We start from the raw sequence: 20,399 nt of genomic DNA, 5'->3' as shown, positions 1-20,399 counted from the left end.
TCTGCAGTGGTACGACTATTTCCTTATCAAACTGCACCTCAAATACAACATTTAAAGTCCATTTAAAGTCTATTTCTGTTTCATCACAATATTTCTTCTTCCGTGCTTGTTAGCGAGCAGTGCATGCCAAAAATAGGCTGTTTTGCGAGACCTTAGAAGAAGTTTTGACAGGGGCCCACGGGATTTATAAGTGGCCTTGGATGTTCTCCAGTCTATTCACTAATAATTTTACAGGTAAGCAATAAAGTGGACGGTAAATAGGGCTTCACATTTGGATTCAAGCCATTCAAAGGTTCGACATCAGATAGTTACATAAAGTACCATTATTGTAGGAACATAGAGCAATGCGGAGTAGTAACGTCTTTAAAGCGGGGAGCTGATTCTTATATATTTGTGCAATTAAAATAAGTGAGTAAAATAAGTTATAAATAGTGGTGCAGGAATGAGGCCTTAAACCCGCAATGAGTTTGCATTTGACCATTTCCAGTACCCTTACGAATTCAAAGTTTTTACATGTTTTTGGTTAGAAGCCTGAAATAAGGTCGAGATTTTCACTTATTGTTCTACGACCTAAAATACGTCAGTAAGACCCCACTGGTGAGGTCCGAAAGCTTCTATAGGTCATAAATACAGCGGTTGTTAAAAACGAAATGAGACTACTAAGCGTCATCAGGTTGTACATTAGCCGCCTTTAGCTTAGCTCTGGTGACGTGCAGCCATTCCACTGTTGATGATGCTCGTTTGTAGCTATAAGCTAATTTATTTCTGACGATTGTATTTACATTTCAAAAATCGTAGAAATGGTGTTAAATATGGAAGATTTGTCCCTGCTGAACCAAATGTGTAAGTATCATAGACATGTGTCAGCCACAGCTCTTATTTTTGAGGAGCCCTTATGATGCTCACTTCCTAGTTAGCCTATCAAAAGACATTGTCCCTGGACCACCCCTATTGTGTTTGAGCCATTCTCAGAGTCACCTGTTCTGCCCCAGAGTGTGATCCTCATGCTCTCTTACATGTGTTCCTGGTCATTAATGCAGAGAACATGAAGGTCCAGGCAATGAGGCAAGATGGAAACATCAATGGAATGACTTATTTAAAACCTCATGTGTCCAACATCCTAATGTACCCTATAGGCGCTAATGTGTTTCTGGTATAGAGAGAGTGCTTTTATGACTTTAATGCAGGATCCTCCTCAGCATTTGTGATCTTGTTTTGGAACATCAAGCAGCAACAGTAGAGATTGCAGCAGGGCTGTTTATATGTTTTACAGCTTTGAGCAACTGCAAGGTCCAACTATTGAGAAACAAATAATACATTTGTGAATTAAATATCACTAAATAAGATCAGAGAGGTTTATACTGGTCAATCATATTTGAATTAAGTTTGAAATGAATGCTCTTTGACATATGAGTCAAGGTTATGATGTACAGTGGTCGGTAACATAACTATTAAAGGGGCCCTATTGTGCTCATGTTCAGGTTCATATTGGTATTGTGTGCTACTGTGACATGTTTACTTTAATGTTAAGAAAAAGCTCTTTATTTTTCTCATACTGCCTGTGCTGCAGCACCTCTTTTCACCCTCTGTCTGAAACCAGAGCCCAGTCTTCTCTGATTGGTTAGCTGGCAGACTCTGTTGTGATTGGTCAACTGCTTAGTTATATTTCCGCCCACAATTTGTTGGAGCGCTAACCATTAGAAGTGTGAGTGATGTCACTGAAGTAAACAAAGGAGTCCAATGGAGGCGTTTCAGGCCGTGTATGGGAGAGAAACTCCATGTCTGAGGGAACATCCTTTTGTTATGCTTTGCAGACCATTGACATGCACACAAACCTACACACATTACAGGAAAGGGAGACCCCAAAGAAGCCCCTTTAAAATAAAGATATAATGCATTATTGCTCATTTGTATTATGATACATTCCAATAGATTAAGTAACTCAAACATAATAATGTGGACACGTGTCTTTAAGTGTTATGTCATAATTAAAAATGAGCTCAAATTGTAATGGGAATTGTGGCAATTCAATCAATTTGCCACCGTCACACCCAGGAAATGTGGACGTCACAATCCGTGAAGGGTAATTCCTTCTGGCTTTCAGCTAACCTTCCCAAGCCGACAAAAAGTCCATGTTGCCTGAGGAGAGCGTCCCACAGAGGGATGCGCTCATTGGTAACCAGGCTCTCCGCTCACAGCTGCTTCAGGCTGACTTTCCCCACTCAGTTCAACACTTACCTCCATAAAAGCCTCACCTCACTCAGCGGCTGATGAGGCTCATCTGGATGGTTGTTAAGGTGAAGCCTCATTGTTAGATTCCCTCTCGCAAATATAGTCTGGAAGTGTTACTTTTCTTGAACAATTAAAAAAGATATGTGCCTGTGGGGTAATATAATCACTTATTCCAATGAAAAGCATCATTGTTACAAGGATATCCTTTTTCTTTTAAAAAAAAAAAGCTTTATTTCGCAAGGTTATTTCTTGAAATAGATTTATCACTGAATCTTTTTTAAATATCATATCCAACAGGCACATTTTAGGTGGAAAAAAGTATGTAAAAGTCTTGTATCGAGACTCCCCTTGAAAAGCCAATTTGGATGATCTACTAATAGCTTCAGAATGCAGATGACATTAGAACATGTCAGGGCATTTACGGCAGGTAAATAGAATTGAATTATGATTATGTGATTATGATTGTCACTGGTCATTGTGCTATATATATCTCTCATTTCCTTCCTGTTTGCCCAAGGAAGACCTGTTGGTCATAATGTCACTGATACAATTAAAGGGAGCTGTGATTCCACTGTGCAGGTACTCCTGGTTTTACAGTAGAGTTTAATAGGAGGGAAATATTTGAGCTTCCTTAAACTTGAACAGTAACATCAGATGTTCTCTCTGGACTCGCCCTGTAGATCTTATATGAACTATCGTACAGGATGAAATAAAATTGTAAAGAAAACCAAACCTAATGGTTTTCTCCTTGCTTTCTCTAAACTGTACTATCTGTGGCTCTTAGAAATAAAATGTACACTTATATACTTTTCTAGCTACCTTTCATTTGGCATTTCTCCTATTATAGTGTTTAGATCTCTGAGTCTCACGTGAGGTTATGCCCGTAGGCCTTGTGGTGAGGTGAAGAATGTGTTTTTTGTTTAAATATAGAAAAACCCACATCCGTGATGCGTACCCGTGTCAAAAGAGTTATAATTTCAGTTTGTGGTCTGGAAACATTACCCATAGCGTTTAAAGGGGCTTTTGGTTAAATGCAGGTGCAATGGAAACAGCTATTTAAGATAGCACAAGTCGGAACCCATCAGCTACTTTTCATTCATTATCCATTTCATTTAATAGCTAGGAAAATAGCTTGTGAAATTAATTGTGAAACAATCCCGGTCATAGATGTCCTTTTTCACCTCAGCTAAATGTTTGCGTCATCAGTTGCCTAATTAGACTGTAAACTGAAAATGTTTGATCCTCACTATATGAACTATGACTTTGCTTCCATGTAAAAAATCATCAGGATAGTACAAGGAGTCCGGGCATTTCTTTTGGAATGGTCAAAATAATTTAAAGAAATGTAGAATCAGACATGATGGCATAGAGATATTCATTAGGTTCTAACATGTCTACCCAAGTAGAAAATGAGTGTGCTGTGTTTGTCTGCGTTAAGATCACTCACCTGTGATAATGGCAAACGAGTATAGGACATTGGAACATCAAAATTGCCCATTACAGTGTGTGTTGTGTGCGTGCCTTGCGTGTGTGGGCTGTGTGTACTCTGTGAGTAGATGTGAGTCCCGTGTGTTCCCCACTGGCTGGCTTATGACCACCCACCCTGCGCTCATACTCCGGTTACAACCAGGTCCAACCCAGGATGTTAGCTGCTAGGCATGCTAGCCAAATGCAGCAATTTTCAATCATTAATATGCTCTGTATTCCATGTAGACCCACTTTAATTACATTTTAACACTCTATCAAAGAGTACGCTGATGATCCACAGAATAATATGATATGTGTTTCAAGAGATCTGAGGTTGTGTTTCCTTTAAAGGGGGGCAGCTAGCAGAGCTCTGGCCTCACACTGGGAGCAGCACGGAGGGAAATGAGGCTGTGTGTGGCCTCCTGCCAGATGTGATTGAATTGACCACTTGAGGTAGTTTGGAGGGATTGATTCATGGATCGACAGAAGGGTTGGCTGTTATTTAACACTGGATGTATGGACAAACTGGCTGTCCCTCTCCTTTTCCTACTGTGTGTCCTAACCCTCCTGCACGTGTGTGTTTTGCCAAAGCCTAAGAAAAAATATTCCAATCTGTGGAGACCTACATTTCATTTTAACACCTCACTCCCTTTCTCCCACACATATTGCAAACGAACTCACTGGTTTTGGAGAAGTCACAGCTATCATTTCTGTCTGGTTTTTTAACATTGGTCGTGCTTCACGTTTCCTGTACTGCCGCAAAGCAATGATACAAATATGTTAACTGTAGTATTGAGTAACCTTGTAGTGCAGTATCTGGATTTGGTTCATCTGTAACTGATACATATGTGTTTAACATAACGTTTTTTGTTATGCATGTCTCTGACTCTACTCTGTCGTTTGCACCCCCTTGCTATTTTCCTCCTTCCTTTTGTTTGGGTGGCATTTCTAGCTAATTCACTCTTGATTATTTCTAATGTATTTACTGACTGTGAAGCACTTTGTAACTTGCTTTTGAAAAGTGCAATACAAACCAAAGATTATTATTCTCAGAGGTATTTTGTCATTGTGAGTCTAAATGTCAAATCTGTACTGCTGGAATTGTCCTAACGTTGCCCCCTCCCACACATAAATCTCATCTATTTTCCACACATGGTACATTGTTATTAGATTACAGTCCCATGATATCCATATTATCTCCTGCAAAACATTCATAGCAAAATGCTGCATGAAAACAGCAAGGAGGCTGCTCATTTTCCTATTGAAAACTATTTGTCATGACAAGAGAAAAAGGACTCAGTGCTGCGTTTTTGCTAAAATAATAAATATTTCTGGTAACTCATCCTTGTATTAAATGTGAGTTACAGTACACAGTATATTTCCTGTTAGGAACGGTCTGAAGCGTGGCTTAGAGAAGGCTCAGCCTGGCCTACCGTATTGATTAAAGAAGCATAAAGTATGTGGATTTATGAGTGTCTCCTGTAGCATTCACCTGGTGAGGCAGATTACAGGAGTATACACCAGGAGTATCAGGTCGGGTTGTACTCAAAAAGAAGAAGCTCTTGTGATGGTATGTCTGACCGGTGACATTTGTTAAGGCTGTTTCCCCTGGAAGGTTGCGGTGATAAGCAAGTGTAGCTAGTTGGAGATACTATATTGTAAGAACATGGTGTTATGGTGCACAATTTCAAACAGAAAGACTATGTTGTTCACATGAGAAATAGAGCGGTGAAGGAATGAGTCCTAAAACCCTGAAATAAGTCAGACTTGAACAACTTCTGGTTCGCCGAATAAGGTCTGTGCTGAACACAAGTTAAAGAGATGTTCACATTTTGTTCTATGACATCAAATATGTCAGTAAACACCCCTACCGGGAATGTCCAAAAGTCTATTAAAACAGTGGTTGCTAACAAGTGACGAAATCAAACTATTAAATGTCATCACGTCGACACAAGTCCGCCTTTAGCTTTAGCGGTGCGCAACAATGCCTAACGATAGCTTTTTACTTCTGGGGATTTGCATTTACCTCTTCAAAATTCAAGTGGGTGTTAATATGTGGAGATTTATCCAGCTGAACCAAATGTGTTAAGTATCAAAGGACATGCCACAGAGCTTTCTTTTCTGCAATATACCGAAATCCATCGGAGAAATCCCACTGCTTTTTGTCGAGGGAGCCGATGATTACTTCCACGTCGGCCTACGTCATCACTGCACCACTCTATGACAAGTATTGATGTCTAAACTCTATTTGCACAGGACAGGTATTCCAGGGGACCTCATGTCGTTTTCAAATGTTCGTTCACGTCTGTGTTATGTTAGGCACACGGGATAGGCAAAGTCTTTTTTATCCCAATGTTACTGACATTATCCCCCTAATATGAATTCAAAGCTCTGCACTACATCTGCCTTTTTAACAATATCATATTAGGCTTATTTATGAATATATAATATATGCAAATACTTATTCGTCCAGTCTGAATGAGTCTCCATGCTGTGTAGCAAGATGAGCCTCCTGAATTTAAACTTAAATGACTGTCAATCTTTCCTTTATCATGACCAACTTCATATTTTATTAACAGGGAAGCAAGCAATAAAAATGAGTAAGAAAAACAACACGGATCTAAGATCATAATTTGGCCGATTCACATAGTATTAATATGACTATATGTTGTAGGTAATATTACATGTTACTTGTTAGACGCTTTTATCCAAAGCGACTTACATACATTCAATACTGTGGACAATCCCCACAGGAGCATTTTGGGGTGAAGTGTCTTGCCCAGGGACACAACGACATGCTGACTGCAGTGGGACTCGAACTTGCTATCCCCTGATTCAAAGTTCAGTGCACTATCTTACTGAGCCACAGCCTCCCCTATAATATGCGGTGGAATTGTTCTTGATTTTCACACGGGTAATATAACAAAAGCTTATGTATTATTACAAATGACCTGAGGTCTCCAGGTTCTACTAGTCCTGTGTGAATAGGGCTTAAGAAAATAAAAAGGTGAGAAAAGTTCAAACCCTGACTGATTTACACACTTGCCAGTCTTGGTGTGGAGAAGTTGGTATGAAACAAGAGCAACATTAGCATTAGCCTTTCTTCTGGCTCTTCCTCTTAATAATCCTTGACGTGGTTTGGAACAGGATGGCGTTTTTTCACAGCAGAATTTAACTTTATCTCCGGTAGAATTCTGATCAGGCATTAGCTCCGCCTCCTCTTCTTCTTTTTTTTCAAGCTAAGGACCCAATATCCGCGTTTCTCTAAAAGGGCTTCAAAAGAGGGGTTTGAGCAGTATGAGGCATGGCTACAATGGGGGATCTGTTTGGTATTTTAAGCAAAACACTTCACAGACATGTTTTGTATAGGTATGGCCCTACAATATATGTTTCAAATATAGCATGATAGGTCCACTTTAAACTCAAACACTTGTCTATTTGCGCCTTCATTGTGCCACTATGTTCACCTGCTGGTCGGAGGCTTTGTCTGCTGTTTTAGTGCAAAGGGTTTTATCAGAGCTTTTACACAGTTAACAGCTGCCTGCTGCCTCTCTCTCTCCTTACACATTGTTGCTTGTTGGTTTCATCCGTCAACAGGAGAACAAGCCAAACCGAGTTTAGTTCAATCGAGACGGATTTCGACAGCAGACCTCGTTATTATGCGAACTGTGTCATCTGGAGCCTCAAAGAAGAAGATAAAGTACCAGTTTTTATAAAATACCAAAAATAACTTGCGGGTTACTTAAAATTGTTTTGAAGGCATTAATAATCAGTTCTTGATAAAAAGATGGATGGATGGATGAATAGAGAGACAGAGAGAAAGAGAGAGCATCTAGTGATGTTGAGAAGATTTACTTTGGTGTGACGTGGAATTATACATCAAGAGTGTGTGTCGAGTCTGTGACAGGACTAAATCTCACGAAATGTGAGAACTGGATTAAAGATGTGCTGCTTGTTCTGTTTTGAGTCTAGAAATCCTACTTAAATCCTCCTTACATAACGGCAAGCTGCTCTGATGGTACTCCACAGAGGTTCTCTTTTCACACCTCCATTCTCAGATTTGTCCCCTCATTAACTTACACTTGTGTATTTTAAGGATAAGGGCTGCTGTTCATGTACATCTCGGAACCAGAACAAGCGATGCATAGATATGATTCTACTTTAGGGGCGGATTCATATCAGCCACACCAGACTTTGGCTACAATTGTTGTCCTTGGTCTTTTCACTAACCCTAACCCTTGTTTATTAAAAAAAGAAAATGTCACCAGCTAAAGATGAGACATTGTGTAACCTGGTTTACAAACTGTATTGTGAATAGACTGTTTATTTTATCTGCTTTCTTATAAGTTATTCTTCCCTCATAGTAGTGACATTGGCGGTGGTGGTTTATATGAGCAGTTTTGTTTATTTATTTAGAACGAGGACTGATTAATTGGATGTTTGTTATGTGGATCAGAGGTTGACTAACTAGCTGTCTGGCTGTGTGTTTCTCCTCGACACATGTTTCTGTTGCCACATTTCTGGCACTGGAATGGGACTAAGTTCCATCTATCGAGGTCTGATTGGTTGGTTATATTTCCAACTGGAAAAAAAAACAGCCGTCAGTATCCCTATACCAGATCTATTGGCATCACTGAAACAAATAGAGAGTTATATATAAGTTAGCAGCAGTAACTCAGTAGAACACCCGTTTGTGGCTCAGCAGACTGAGATGCCATGTCCTCGGTTTGAGATTGAACCTTTGTACCATGTCCCTCAGACACATTTTTTCTGTCAGTTGCTGCTGTCAAAAGTATATAAAGCAAAATGCCTAATATAACATCCTGAAACTTTCTCAAAACCAGATAATCTGGGAGTATTAAGCAGTTGAACCATTCATTATATTAAATTGTTGTGAAATCCTAAACAATGTTATTTGTTCCACACAAGTAAGACATAGTAATAATGAGATTTGAAGGGATGATCCCACTTCTGACTTGATGTATCACTTCAGTAAAACATTTTTCCTTATGAGTTTATGGTCTCAATCACTGGTTTCAATGCTCCTACAATACGCCATAATGTTATTATTGTAAATGTGGACCCATTTAATAAAAGAAAAGACAATGTGGGTAGTGCTAGACAGGTCCCTACCACACTCTTCTATATTTGGGTGTTTTCTGTGTTAACGTCTTAGAATTTGAACTCTTTTAAAGTGCATTTTCATTCATGAAAGTTACATTTTGGTTGCCTAAAAATGTCCTGTTAAACATTCGATTTTTCTCCATCCCTCGTGTCACTGCTAATTCCATAAAACAGGATGGCAATGGCCAAAATGACAAATTTTAGGCTTCAAAACAGTAGTCAACAAACCACTGGAAGACATTACAATGAATACGACTAATTCTTTATACTGTCAATGGATAGTCAGTATGTTGTGGGAGACATTCATATACCTAGCAACAAGACCAGCACCTTGTTGAGGCTCTACACACAGATACAGTTTCTCCTGTGAGGAGTACATGGAAGGATGCAGCAGTGCTGTGAGGAGCTGTGATGCTATACAACAGCTACCTCACAGTTGATCAAGCGTGTGCAATCACTTAAACAGTGTGTGTGTGTGTGTGTGTGTGTGTGTGTGTGTGTGTGTAAACGGTACTAGATGGTGCTGAGTTGTCTCTTTGCTTTAGTTTCTGTGTGCTTGTGCTGCCTGCGCTGGCGTCAGTGATGCAGTCTGTTGTAGTTTTTAAGACAAGAAGAGAGAGGGAAACTCTCCTGAGACTGATGAAGCACATGCACACACACACACACACACACACACACACACACACACACACACACACACACACACACACACACACACACACACACACACACGCACACACACACACACACACACACACACACACACACACACACACACACATACACACACACACACACACACACACACACACACTGAGGGAAGGTTTTTTTCTCAGTAAGCTTTCACTTTGGTTTTGCTTTTTAGGACTCAGACCGTACCAAAGTGCTTTTCCTGCGTGTGTGCACTTGTGTGTGTGTCTGTGTGTGTCATTGATTTAGTAAATTATGCGATTTCCCATGTGAACCCTGGCCTGTTGCATCCGGTTTTGACCCCGACATTTACACCCTCACAATTGTCATCACCCCCTGCATATAAACACACAATGTCCCAAACACTCAAGAGCACGCACACTCAAACAATTAAATGAATATATTAATTGAATGACCGCAGTTAATTTCAATAATGCAGGCTTTGATTTTCTTTCTCCGCTGCCTCCCTCTAACCCCCCCCCCCCCCCCCCCCCTCTCTCTCTGTCCAGCCTCTGCTCCTAAGCTCCGGCTGATGCGAGGCCAGGCTCTGGTGGAAGGGGAAAAGCTGTACTTGAAGTGCGAGGCGTCGGGGAATCCCAGTCCTTCCTTCCGCTGGTACAAAGATGGACACGAGCTTCAGAAAGGCAGAGACCTCAAATAAAGACCAACAAGTGAGTCTGGATATTTTGTACCTTAATATTCACACTCCATATACCACAAGACAAATGACTGCCTCTTTTACTGCGATGGGTCTTGGCATGCAGCTCTGTTTTCGTGACCCTGAGTAACTGCACGTTGCTTCCAAACTGTCTTTCCAAGTAGAACATTTGACTTTTACTGACAAGCTGCTTCTGTTTCGTTCATCAACACAGCAACATAATAAAACGGTTTAACAGTTTGAAATGGGGTTTTATAAGGTGATCGTCCATAGTCGCCCTAATTGCAAACACCTAAAACAATCTATACCAGTTTACGCTATATTAAGAATATTTTGGTGGAAGAAGTACTTTGTTTATTTACTTAAATCGAAGTTGAGATACTACAGTGTAAAAGTACTCAGTTAAAAGGAAATGTCCTGCATCCAAAGTTATTCTTAAGTAAAAGTTCAACATGATTAGCATCCAAAGTAGAGTTTAAGTACCAAAAGTAAAAGTACTCACTACGCAGAATAGCCAATTACGCACCATATATCAACATTTCTGTATTATAATGATTGATGCATTAATGTGTTCATTACTACAATGTTGCACTTGGAAAAAGTCATTTGACCTTTAAGAACGCAGGAGTTGCTGGTCTACTGCTGCCTAGATTGGTTAGTTTGTGTTTTGTGACTTTGGAGAATCCAAAACGAACCCTTTAAAACATCAAAGGTAAATATTCTAAATATAGCATCAACTGAAACTGGTATAGATGTATTCAGGTGTTACAAATTGGTTTTGCTTTGTCTAATGCAGTACATGACTTCCTGCTGTCTGTTTCTCCTCACTGATGGCCTCCATCTACTGTAGGAAACACACTGACTGTGGATAAGTACTTCATACAACCCCACTTCCAAACACTTGAACTGTCCCTTTAAAGGAGTGCAGTGCCATTTATTGTATTCAGTTTCTTTTATCCTGCAGATTAGGTTAAGCCTGTCTCTGGTTTGAACTTCATAATTGTCCATTTGCTTTGATGGCCATTCACAGTGGACATTTGTATGTAATGATCAGTCATTTATTTCCTGTCTGGGCTGGAAACTAGAAATAATGTATCTTTTAGTCAGAGATGAGTCAACTGCTTGTTTGGAACAACAATAACCGACACTGTCTTTGTATCTGCTCTTTATCCCTCTCTGCCTCTCATCTTCTCTGAAGAAAAAACTCCAAACTGCAGATCAGTCGAGTCCGTGTGGAAGACTCCGGCAACTACACCTGTGTGGCTGAAAACTCACTAGGACAAGAAAACGCCACGAGTATAATCAGCGTGCAGATCTGTGAGCAATCTGTTGACTTTGAATTATTATACCTCACAAATATAAAGGTCCTGTATGCTTTGTTCGTTTAGCCTCTAAGCCTAGCTAGTCAACTTTGATCAACCTCTGTTCTCCTCAAACAGTTATATGATGGCTGTTATTCTGTTAGCAATTACAAGTAGCAACTGCCTCTTTCCACAGGGATTTTGACTTTCTGAAAAAAACTAATTTGATCTCAGTATATAATATTGTACAGTATCTGATATCAGATTATTTAAAGGCGCCCTATTATTATTTTTGGGGGTTTTCCCTTTCTTGTAGTGTGTTACGTAGGTTTCTGTGCATGTAAATGGTCTGCTAAGGCTAACATCGCTGTGTTCCCTCCAGAGGGAGTTTCTCTCCCATACACTCCTCCCCCCCCTGCCTGAAACACCTCCATTGGACTCCTTTGTTTACTTCTCACATACATCAAATTGTATGTGATAGGCTAAGGGGCGGGACGGACATCTCTAAGCTTTTGACCAATCAGAGCAGACTGGGCTCTGGTTTCAGACAGAGGGTGAAAAGAGATGCAGCGGCGCAGTAGTAGTTGTAGCAAAGTGACTGAAGCCTTCCCAGAAAGTAGACAGATTCGTCACACTAAGCTCTTTGAAATTCAGGAGTCCGATAGATTTGTGGCAAACTTTGCAGTGGTATTATATTTAGCACTACTTACATTTTCAACACCTTGTGATTTCCCTCGTAGTGACCACCACCACCCCGTCTTCAGGTGTGAGTCATGCGAGGCGCTGCAACGACTCGGAGAAAGCGTACTGCGTCAACGGAGGCGACTGTTACATCATACATGGTATTAACCAGCTGTCCTGCAAGTAAGTCTGCTGTCAGTCGCCCCCCGTCCCCATCCCCCCCGTCCCCTCAGTCATCACTGTGTGGTCTCTCCCCTGTCTCTCCCCCTCCCTCTCTATCTCTGTCTCCGTCCCTCTGGTCTCAGTGTGTCGCTGCTCACTGCACTGTCTCGTTGTTCCCTCCCCACACACTGTACATGCAACCCACTCACTGAGCAGCGTGTAGGGCTTGTTATCTACAGAACATTAAAAAAGGCTTTGTATAAAGCAGATGGCTTAAACAGATTTGAATATTAGACACGATGTCCTGCATGCATTACATTTTGTTGTATCTTGCTCCAAGTGGAATACTTTAGTTCGGAGTGAGAGAGGTGTGCTTGTGACAACCCGCGAAAATGCTTGTGTTAACAGAAAAAAAGTAACAGAGAGAGGTGCGTTGATGATGATATTACAAATCAAATCAGATTTGATTTGTAATATGCAATATAAACACTTTTATACATTTCTATACCATTTTTGTGTTATGATGTAAGTTGTGTTGTCCCTATATGAAAACTGTTTTTGGACCACAGGAAAAATTACTTATGCAATGCTGTAGCTAATGAGTATTCTAATAAACCTAACTATGCATTCAATAAACCAATAAAGTAATGAGCCCATACGATTTAACATGAGATACAAATGACATCTACATTGGTCTATGCTGGGTAAGCAAACAGCTAGCTTGTGTGGCATGGCAGTTGATTTGATTTCTGTAGAAGAAAATCGTTTCTGCAGAGCACCGTATCCCTCAGAGGAAGTTCACAGGGATATGAAGTTATAAAGGACGTCCCGCTGACGTAGAATATCAGCTGCTGCCTCTGTGTCGGTCACTCTGTTGGCATGTCACCATGAAATACTCTGCATGCTGAGGGCACCTCGTAAAGCAAAGAGGGGACAAGATTTGAATACCTCAAAAGAGTGATTGGACTATAGTTTTATCAAGTGCCTATACTTACTTAACTTATTCATTTTCACTCACAACTATCTGTTATTAGCCACTGTTAGCAGCTATGCTAGTTAGTTACTAAGCAACCATATTGACAGTATTGAGAATTCCTTATAGCTAGCTGCCGAGATTGAGAGTTATCTGTTACAATGCCTTATCCAGCAGGGGATTGTGGGTAAGTTAGGAAAATAGCAAAAGTCCTTGTCAGCGGTGAGTTTGTGTGAAAATGAATCCATAATTTACTGGATACAGTATGTTCACTGAAAAATGACTGCAACAGTCACACTGCATTTTAAAATGTGATACTTGCATAATTAATGCATTGTCCATCTGTTTTTAAGTTGTCTCCCTTCGATTTTTGCAAAACTTGCTGTAATTGTATTACTTATTTGCTTACGTACTCGCAACTGCAAGCAATTTGAGGGCGAGTCAAATTCTTGATGAGCAAAATGACAGGAATGTAGGCCTCTTGTTAGCCTATTAACTAAGTAAGATTCTATGGCCCTAACCATGGCTCTGATATACGTATCAGAAGCCTATTGTGCTGTACATTGAGGAATCCATGGAGCTGCCTATGGTGCTGTCGTAACAGACACATTAGTAATTGTGATTTTTCTCTTAGTTCAACCTGTCTTCCTGTTAATGCTTGGATCAAAGATATTCTCTTCTCATATATGTGGGGACTATATAGGCTTTTTTATTTGCATGTGAATGAATCAAACCCTCCCCCCTGAATCTACTACTGTCTATACCAATATTGATATCAATGCGTCACACTTATCCTGCTGTTGGTAGGTTGCACTATGACGCTGTAGCTGAAACTTGGTGTTGCATGTGAACGTCGGACTACCAAGACTAGCAAAACAACTTTGACTTTGTGACAAGAAACGCTATGTTGTTTGGCAGATAAGGCTGGGAAAACATTAGTCCTCCCTTTGTTTTCTCCCTTTGCTCTGCAACTGTTTTTGTCGCCATGTTTTCCGTTGTCCCTGTGGGGAGGACACAGGACGTTAGGAAAACTAGGGATCACATACACAGCAAACTAGATCTGAAATGTAGTAATGGAAATGCCACAGCCATTTCTGCCTTGCTGCAGAACAGGAGCTGTTAACAGGGTTCACTGCTTGCTAAGTATCTGGTCCTCCTTTTGCTGGTTATTTGAAATAAACTGCTAACATAAAACGCAGCACTTCCTGTGAGTGGGAGGATTCTTCCCAGGAAAGGGCTACCAGACTGGTAGGTGTTTAGAACAGCCAGTGCAAAACATGTCCATGAACTCTGTATTAGATTAGTCACTGCTGTGATATGTTCACTTATTTCCAAGATGAACAGACATTTATTTATATGAACATGTCCCCACTTACAGTTAAAGCATGTTGGCCATGTGGTATAACCAGTGTTGGAAATTAAAGCGGCCACATTATTCTTTTGGGGGTTTTACCTTTCCTGTCGAGTGCTATATGGCAGCACAGGCAGTATGACAAAAATAAAGATAAAAGATGTGTGGCCACTTCAAAATTCAAAAAACTATTTTGTCCGTAAGGTTGTTGTTTTTAACGTGTAATAAGCCCAAATAAAATGTCTAGGTTTAATGAATGAGACAAAATGGCAATTCAATTAATTGAATCAAAATAAAATGCTGGTTGAGTGTAGGATTAGGATTTATTAGCATAAACTAGTCATATTTTCTTGGGGCATTTCCCCCCTTTGCCCTCCTTCATTTCTGACACTGGATATAATGACAGTTAACCTCTGGTTATATTGAGGATAACTGGAGTTTGTAGCATCTTACACTAACGTAATAGAGGAGGCAAATGACATCATATTAGCAATTATCTGGTAACTATGCACACAATAAGAGGCGCAGCATGCCATTGGCTGTGAGCACAATGTAAACACAACGCTATATGCAACCAAAGCTTTGCATTAACCTCAGACGAGAAAAAATGCTTTGTTTTCCCACTTTGCGAAATGAACATCTTCTAAACTGGAGGGAGTTACCTTTAAGTTCCATCTTGCCATACATGCAGGGTCATTTTGTCGACGTGTAACAAACACTTCCCCTGACAGTGTGGATAACAGATGGCGCGTATAGTCGTTCATGATCAAGAGTTTTGTTGTTCTGCTTCCTGTACAATTGGATGTATCTGCTAGAAATCCTTCCTTAGATCCTTTGGTGTCAGATCTACACTCTTTGTTCCTTCATTTCCATTTCTCTCTCTCTCTCTCTACCTCTATATATATATATATAGATATATATATATATAGATATATATATATATATATATTCCTCTCCCTTGCTTCCCCTCCCCTCCCCTCCCCTCCCCTCTCTGCCTTTCTCTCTATCTCTCATCTGATATACCTCCCGGTCATTGCTGAAGGATAAATCAGGTTTTTTTTTTCCATGGTGCTGACAAGCAGAAAACTTTGTTCGAGAGGGTGCATACACTCATTACTACATGCATATATAGCAATTTAGGGCTGCAAAATGGGCAGGATTACAACCTTCTGTGCATCATGGTGCTACATTCACTGCATATTTCAAGAAGCTTCAGCAGGGCTATCAAGGTGTGTAGCAGCTCCCAGAGAGTTACAGTTCCTCCTCAGCTCTGTCATCCTTTGTTGGCCTGTCTGTAAGACCCAGTGGAAACAGGACGTAAATAAGACCGCTGTCTGTAGACTGTCCTGCCCGGGCTTGTTCTCTTCAGAGATATGTAGACCCCCACTCACGCTCACACACTCACGATCCTGCTGCTGCTGCATCCACTGCGAGGCTCCTGCACGCAGCAGATTGTTAATATCCCTGAAGTTGAGGTGGTATTTGGAAGCTCCTTTTGTGCCGACCATGGAAACGTATAATCCCCTAAAGGGGGAACTGCAAAATGGAGTCTGTAGGTTAAAGTGGAGGACAGCCCATAAAGAAAGGCACCCTGGATAAAACAGAGTGGAGGTTGAAGTGAACATCAGGACATACAAACATGCCCCCTGGCGAGCTGCTGTTAGTGAAAACTCAGTGTGCTCTCTGCTGCCTTCAGTCCGCCGTATAGCTTTCTGTGTAGAGTCGCACAGAGCTCTCATTAATCTTAATTTTGTTGCGAGACTCCAGTCTGGAAGCAACATTAGATCGTGTATTCCCAGATATAGATTGATAGAGACTTATAGATTCCCCATTTGAATCAATTAAGTTAATTTAATCTATTGTAATCAACAAATGGCACAGTCTAGTATCGATGCCTGAGCCTAATGTCCACAGCTGTCTGTGTTTTTATTCCTCATATTTATGGAGACTTTGCATAATGAATCTATCAAACTGAATCCCTGGCTTTGCTCTCACTCTGAAACAAAAGGTGTTTCGGATTGTATTTTGCCTCTGTGCTTGTTCTCAGAGCAGTACAGTCGTGTGTGGGGGGGTGAGGGGAGGAGAGCATGTGCAGATAAAGAAAGGGTGGAGGGAGGAAAGAAGGGAAATGATATACAGTAAAAGCTCTGCCGGCATAGGGCTGCCTCTGCTCCTTCTCTCTTTCTCTCTGCTCTATTTATAACTCTATGGGAAATTGCTGAGTGGGCTCTTCCGAGGGTTTTTGCTGTAATTGATTCAAAATGCAAGTTGTCTCTTTAGTGGTGAGAAAGAGGAGAAAAGGATACCCGGTCAGTTACATGGGCAGTATCACACGCAGGCCCTTTGCCTTTTAAAACGGAATACTTTTGTTGACCAGACTCTAAATTACCGTAATAAATACAATACAGCTATTAGAGCCCGAGAGCTGTAATGACTGTAACGGAGCCACACCCATGATATCATAACACTGTGGTTCACCAACTGCTGTGATTCATCTCCAGTGTAATGTGCACTGCAGTTGGAGGAGATTTCCTATGTCATGTCTTCTTTTCATTTCACTGCAGTAAAAGCTGATCTACTATCAATTATAGCAATAGAGAGATTGGATCAATTACGCCTGGCCGGGTAAAAGCCATGATACTCATTATAACTCATAATTTAAGACATTTTAGGATTTGAATCACTCTCAAAGATATTTTTTTACTTAATTTTCTCAAGGACTTACATTGAAATGAGGGCCTCTTGTGGATTCATTTAACCCTTACATGGCTTATGTATCCTCGCAAATGCAGTAATTTGACTGAATCCATGTGTAAAATGTGTGTGAGAACCAAATAGGTCGATTGTCAGCAGCTTATTACGACCCATAGTCACGTTTTAAAGTGTAGCACCTCTAGTGGTCGTGTAAGAAACAACATGCTCCTGTTGACTGCAAACGCTCCGGAGGGTCGTATTCACAAATAACCCTCTCTGGAAAATCCTAAATTGTGGAATAGTTTGGCCATTAAAATGCTTTTTGATTAGATTTCTAGCGAGAAGTGTATATTGTACTTTTAGAATCTACGTCCAGTGGATTTGTAGGATCTATAGTTTGATAGATATTACGAAGATGATTTGAGGTCTCGCCAGGAGAACGTGTACGTCTTTCCGCAGCGTCCATGTAAAGTTGGCGTCAACGGGGTGAAAACAGTTTTTCCGGTCTCAAAGTTTTCATAATAAAACCGGAAGTATTCCCCTCATTGTCAAATGATTACACAGTGATATCTGCATTACTCATCCACTAAAACACATCAGTTTATTCTTGTTAATTACACAATATTGATTGGTTTAAATTGTGTACAATGTGTTTTTAACCTTTGATTCGGAGAAACAAATAGTTTTTTCGGAGTTTAGACACTACAGAGTTTCCGAAGACACTACACTACCCAGAATCCTCAGCTATCGTTTGGGACTACAACATCCGCTGTGCTTTACAATTACATGTCATTTGTTAGACGCTTTTATCCAAAGCGATTTACATACATTCAATACTGTGGGCAATCCCCACAGGAGGAATTTGGGGTGAAGTGTCTTGCCCAGGGACACAACAACATGCTGACTGTAGTGGGACTCGAACTTGCATCCCCTGATTCGAAGTCCAGCACACTACCCACTGGGCCACAGCTACCTTTCAGTGTACACAATTAATGTCGTTCTATAGAACTACAATATGTGAAATATTATAGCTGATAATGTATATATAATGTAATATGTTGTGTATACACATTAATATCTGATTTGTAAAACATCACAGACAGAAAGGTATATCCGTCATTTAACAGTAAGCTATTGAAATACTGAATCCATAGATGTGTCTCCCATCACCCAAAACCCCTGACTATTCTCTCAACTCAGTATTTACATTCTTTAATGCAAAGAAAATTAGTAATATCTTTAAAAACTACAAGTCCCTTTCTATCAGCTGTGCACCGTTTATGGTGTAAATACAATGTTTAATTGCTGATATATTTATGATCCACGTCCTGTATTCAGTTTCAGTTGCATTTCTTCCAGTTTGTCCAAAGGTCTTCTAATCAGGGCTCTATAAATAAAGAACTACGGCAGATATGTAATATTTAATGCAGCCGAACCGTGGTATTACAATTCCGTTTATGTGATGACTTTCAAAGAGAAAAGCAAGCACACTCGGAATAAAGTATTTTTTATTTTTTTAAATGTTTTCGGATTTCACATCGCATAAACACCATATCCCATCGGGCAATTAATGTCGTGTAATTAACAAGGATAAACTGATGTTTTTAGTGGATGAGTACTGCAGATATAGCTTTGAAATCATTTGACAGTGGGGGGAATACAGTTTATTATGAAAACTTAGAGACCGGAAATACTGTTTTCACCCCGTGAGGGTTGACGCTAACTTTTCCTGGCGAACCTCAAATCAATCTTCGTAATATCTATCAAACTATAGATCCTACACATCCACTGGACGTAGATTTAAAGTACAATATACACTTCTCGCTAGAAATCTAATCAAAAAACATTTAATGGCCAACCTCTCCTACATTTTAGTATTTTCCGAGAGAGGGGTTATTTGTTGAATTCTACGACCCTCCGGAGCGTTTTGCAGTCAACAGAGCACTAGAGGTCGAAAACGTGATTATGCAGGGAGGTCGTAATAAGCGCTTGAACAATCAACCTATTTTTGTCGTGGGTGAGTTGGAGGACTTGTTTAAGATTGGTTTGCATGGGTGTAATATGGGTGTAATAACAGTGTAATAAAGGTGTAATAACAGTTTATCATGGGTATAATATGGCTGTTATAATGATGCATCATGGGTGTAACAGGTATAAGGGGAGTTTATGCTGTACTATGGGTGTAATAACATTGTCATAAGGGGGTAATGTAGAAATAGAGATCAATTAATTTTCCTAAATATTGTGATTGCCCATTTAAGGGTTAAAGATCTGATAAGATTTAACAGAAAAGAATAGCTGTCAGCATAAGAAAACAATATATTGGACTTTGTTTGAATTATGACGCAGCTAAGAGCCTACTTGTTAGTTTCAGCGTTTCAGTTTGATGGCTGTTGCCTGAATATGAATCATATTCAGGCCGTGGTATCGCTGACAGCTCGCCACCCATCCAGAAACAAAACAGCACATTCTGCAGCTGCATGTAAACTGTTGCTGCTATTTATGCTCGAGAAATACCAAAACCTATTCCAACCATTTTCATGCTCACACACTGTGGAGGGCCCTGTGTGTTTGTGTGTGTGTCGGTCCGATACTTCTATCCTTGTGAAAATTGTTACATTTCTCAAATCTTTGCACATTTGTCAGAAGGTCATTCTTTCTATAAGGCTTAGTTTACAGGGTTCATCTCAGGATTTTTGTCATTACAAGTGCGGTGAGTCAAAGCAAGAATGTTGTTTTCATTTTTCCCTCACAGCTTAACCACTGCATGTGCATGATTAAACACTGCTTGATTTCTTACCCGAGCTTTATTAAACCTTGACCTCAAATACGATGATCGTGCAGGGAACATTAATCAACATTTTTACTACCATGTTTTGGCACGAGTTCTAACCACAGCTATAACTTCATACTAATTGTAATGTGTGACCTTATTCTGATTTAATTTAGGTTATCAAAACAATTTCCTAAAAATCTGTTTTATTATCAGAAATACAATTTTAAAAAACATTGAAAAAATTACTAACAATTTACTGGCGTGCATTATACCCACACAATGCTGCATTT

General features: G+C 40.1%; 1 pseudogene; it reads left to right on the top strand.

The window, feature by feature from the left end:
* Positions 1-20,399, top strand: part of LOC117474987 — a 42,383-nt pseudogene that overhangs the window by 2,437 nt on the left and 19,547 nt on the right.

The sequence above is a fragment of the Trematomus bernacchii genome, unplaced genomic scaffold (genome assembly GCF_902827165.1).
Source record: "Trematomus bernacchii unplaced genomic scaffold, fTreBer1.1, whole genome shotgun sequence".
NCBI classification, from domain to species: Eukaryota; Metazoa; Chordata; class Actinopteri; order Perciformes; family Nototheniidae; genus Trematomus; species Trematomus bernacchii.
The sequence above is the reverse complement of the archived record's forward strand: the minus strand, read 5'-3'. Positions and strand labels throughout refer to the sequence as shown.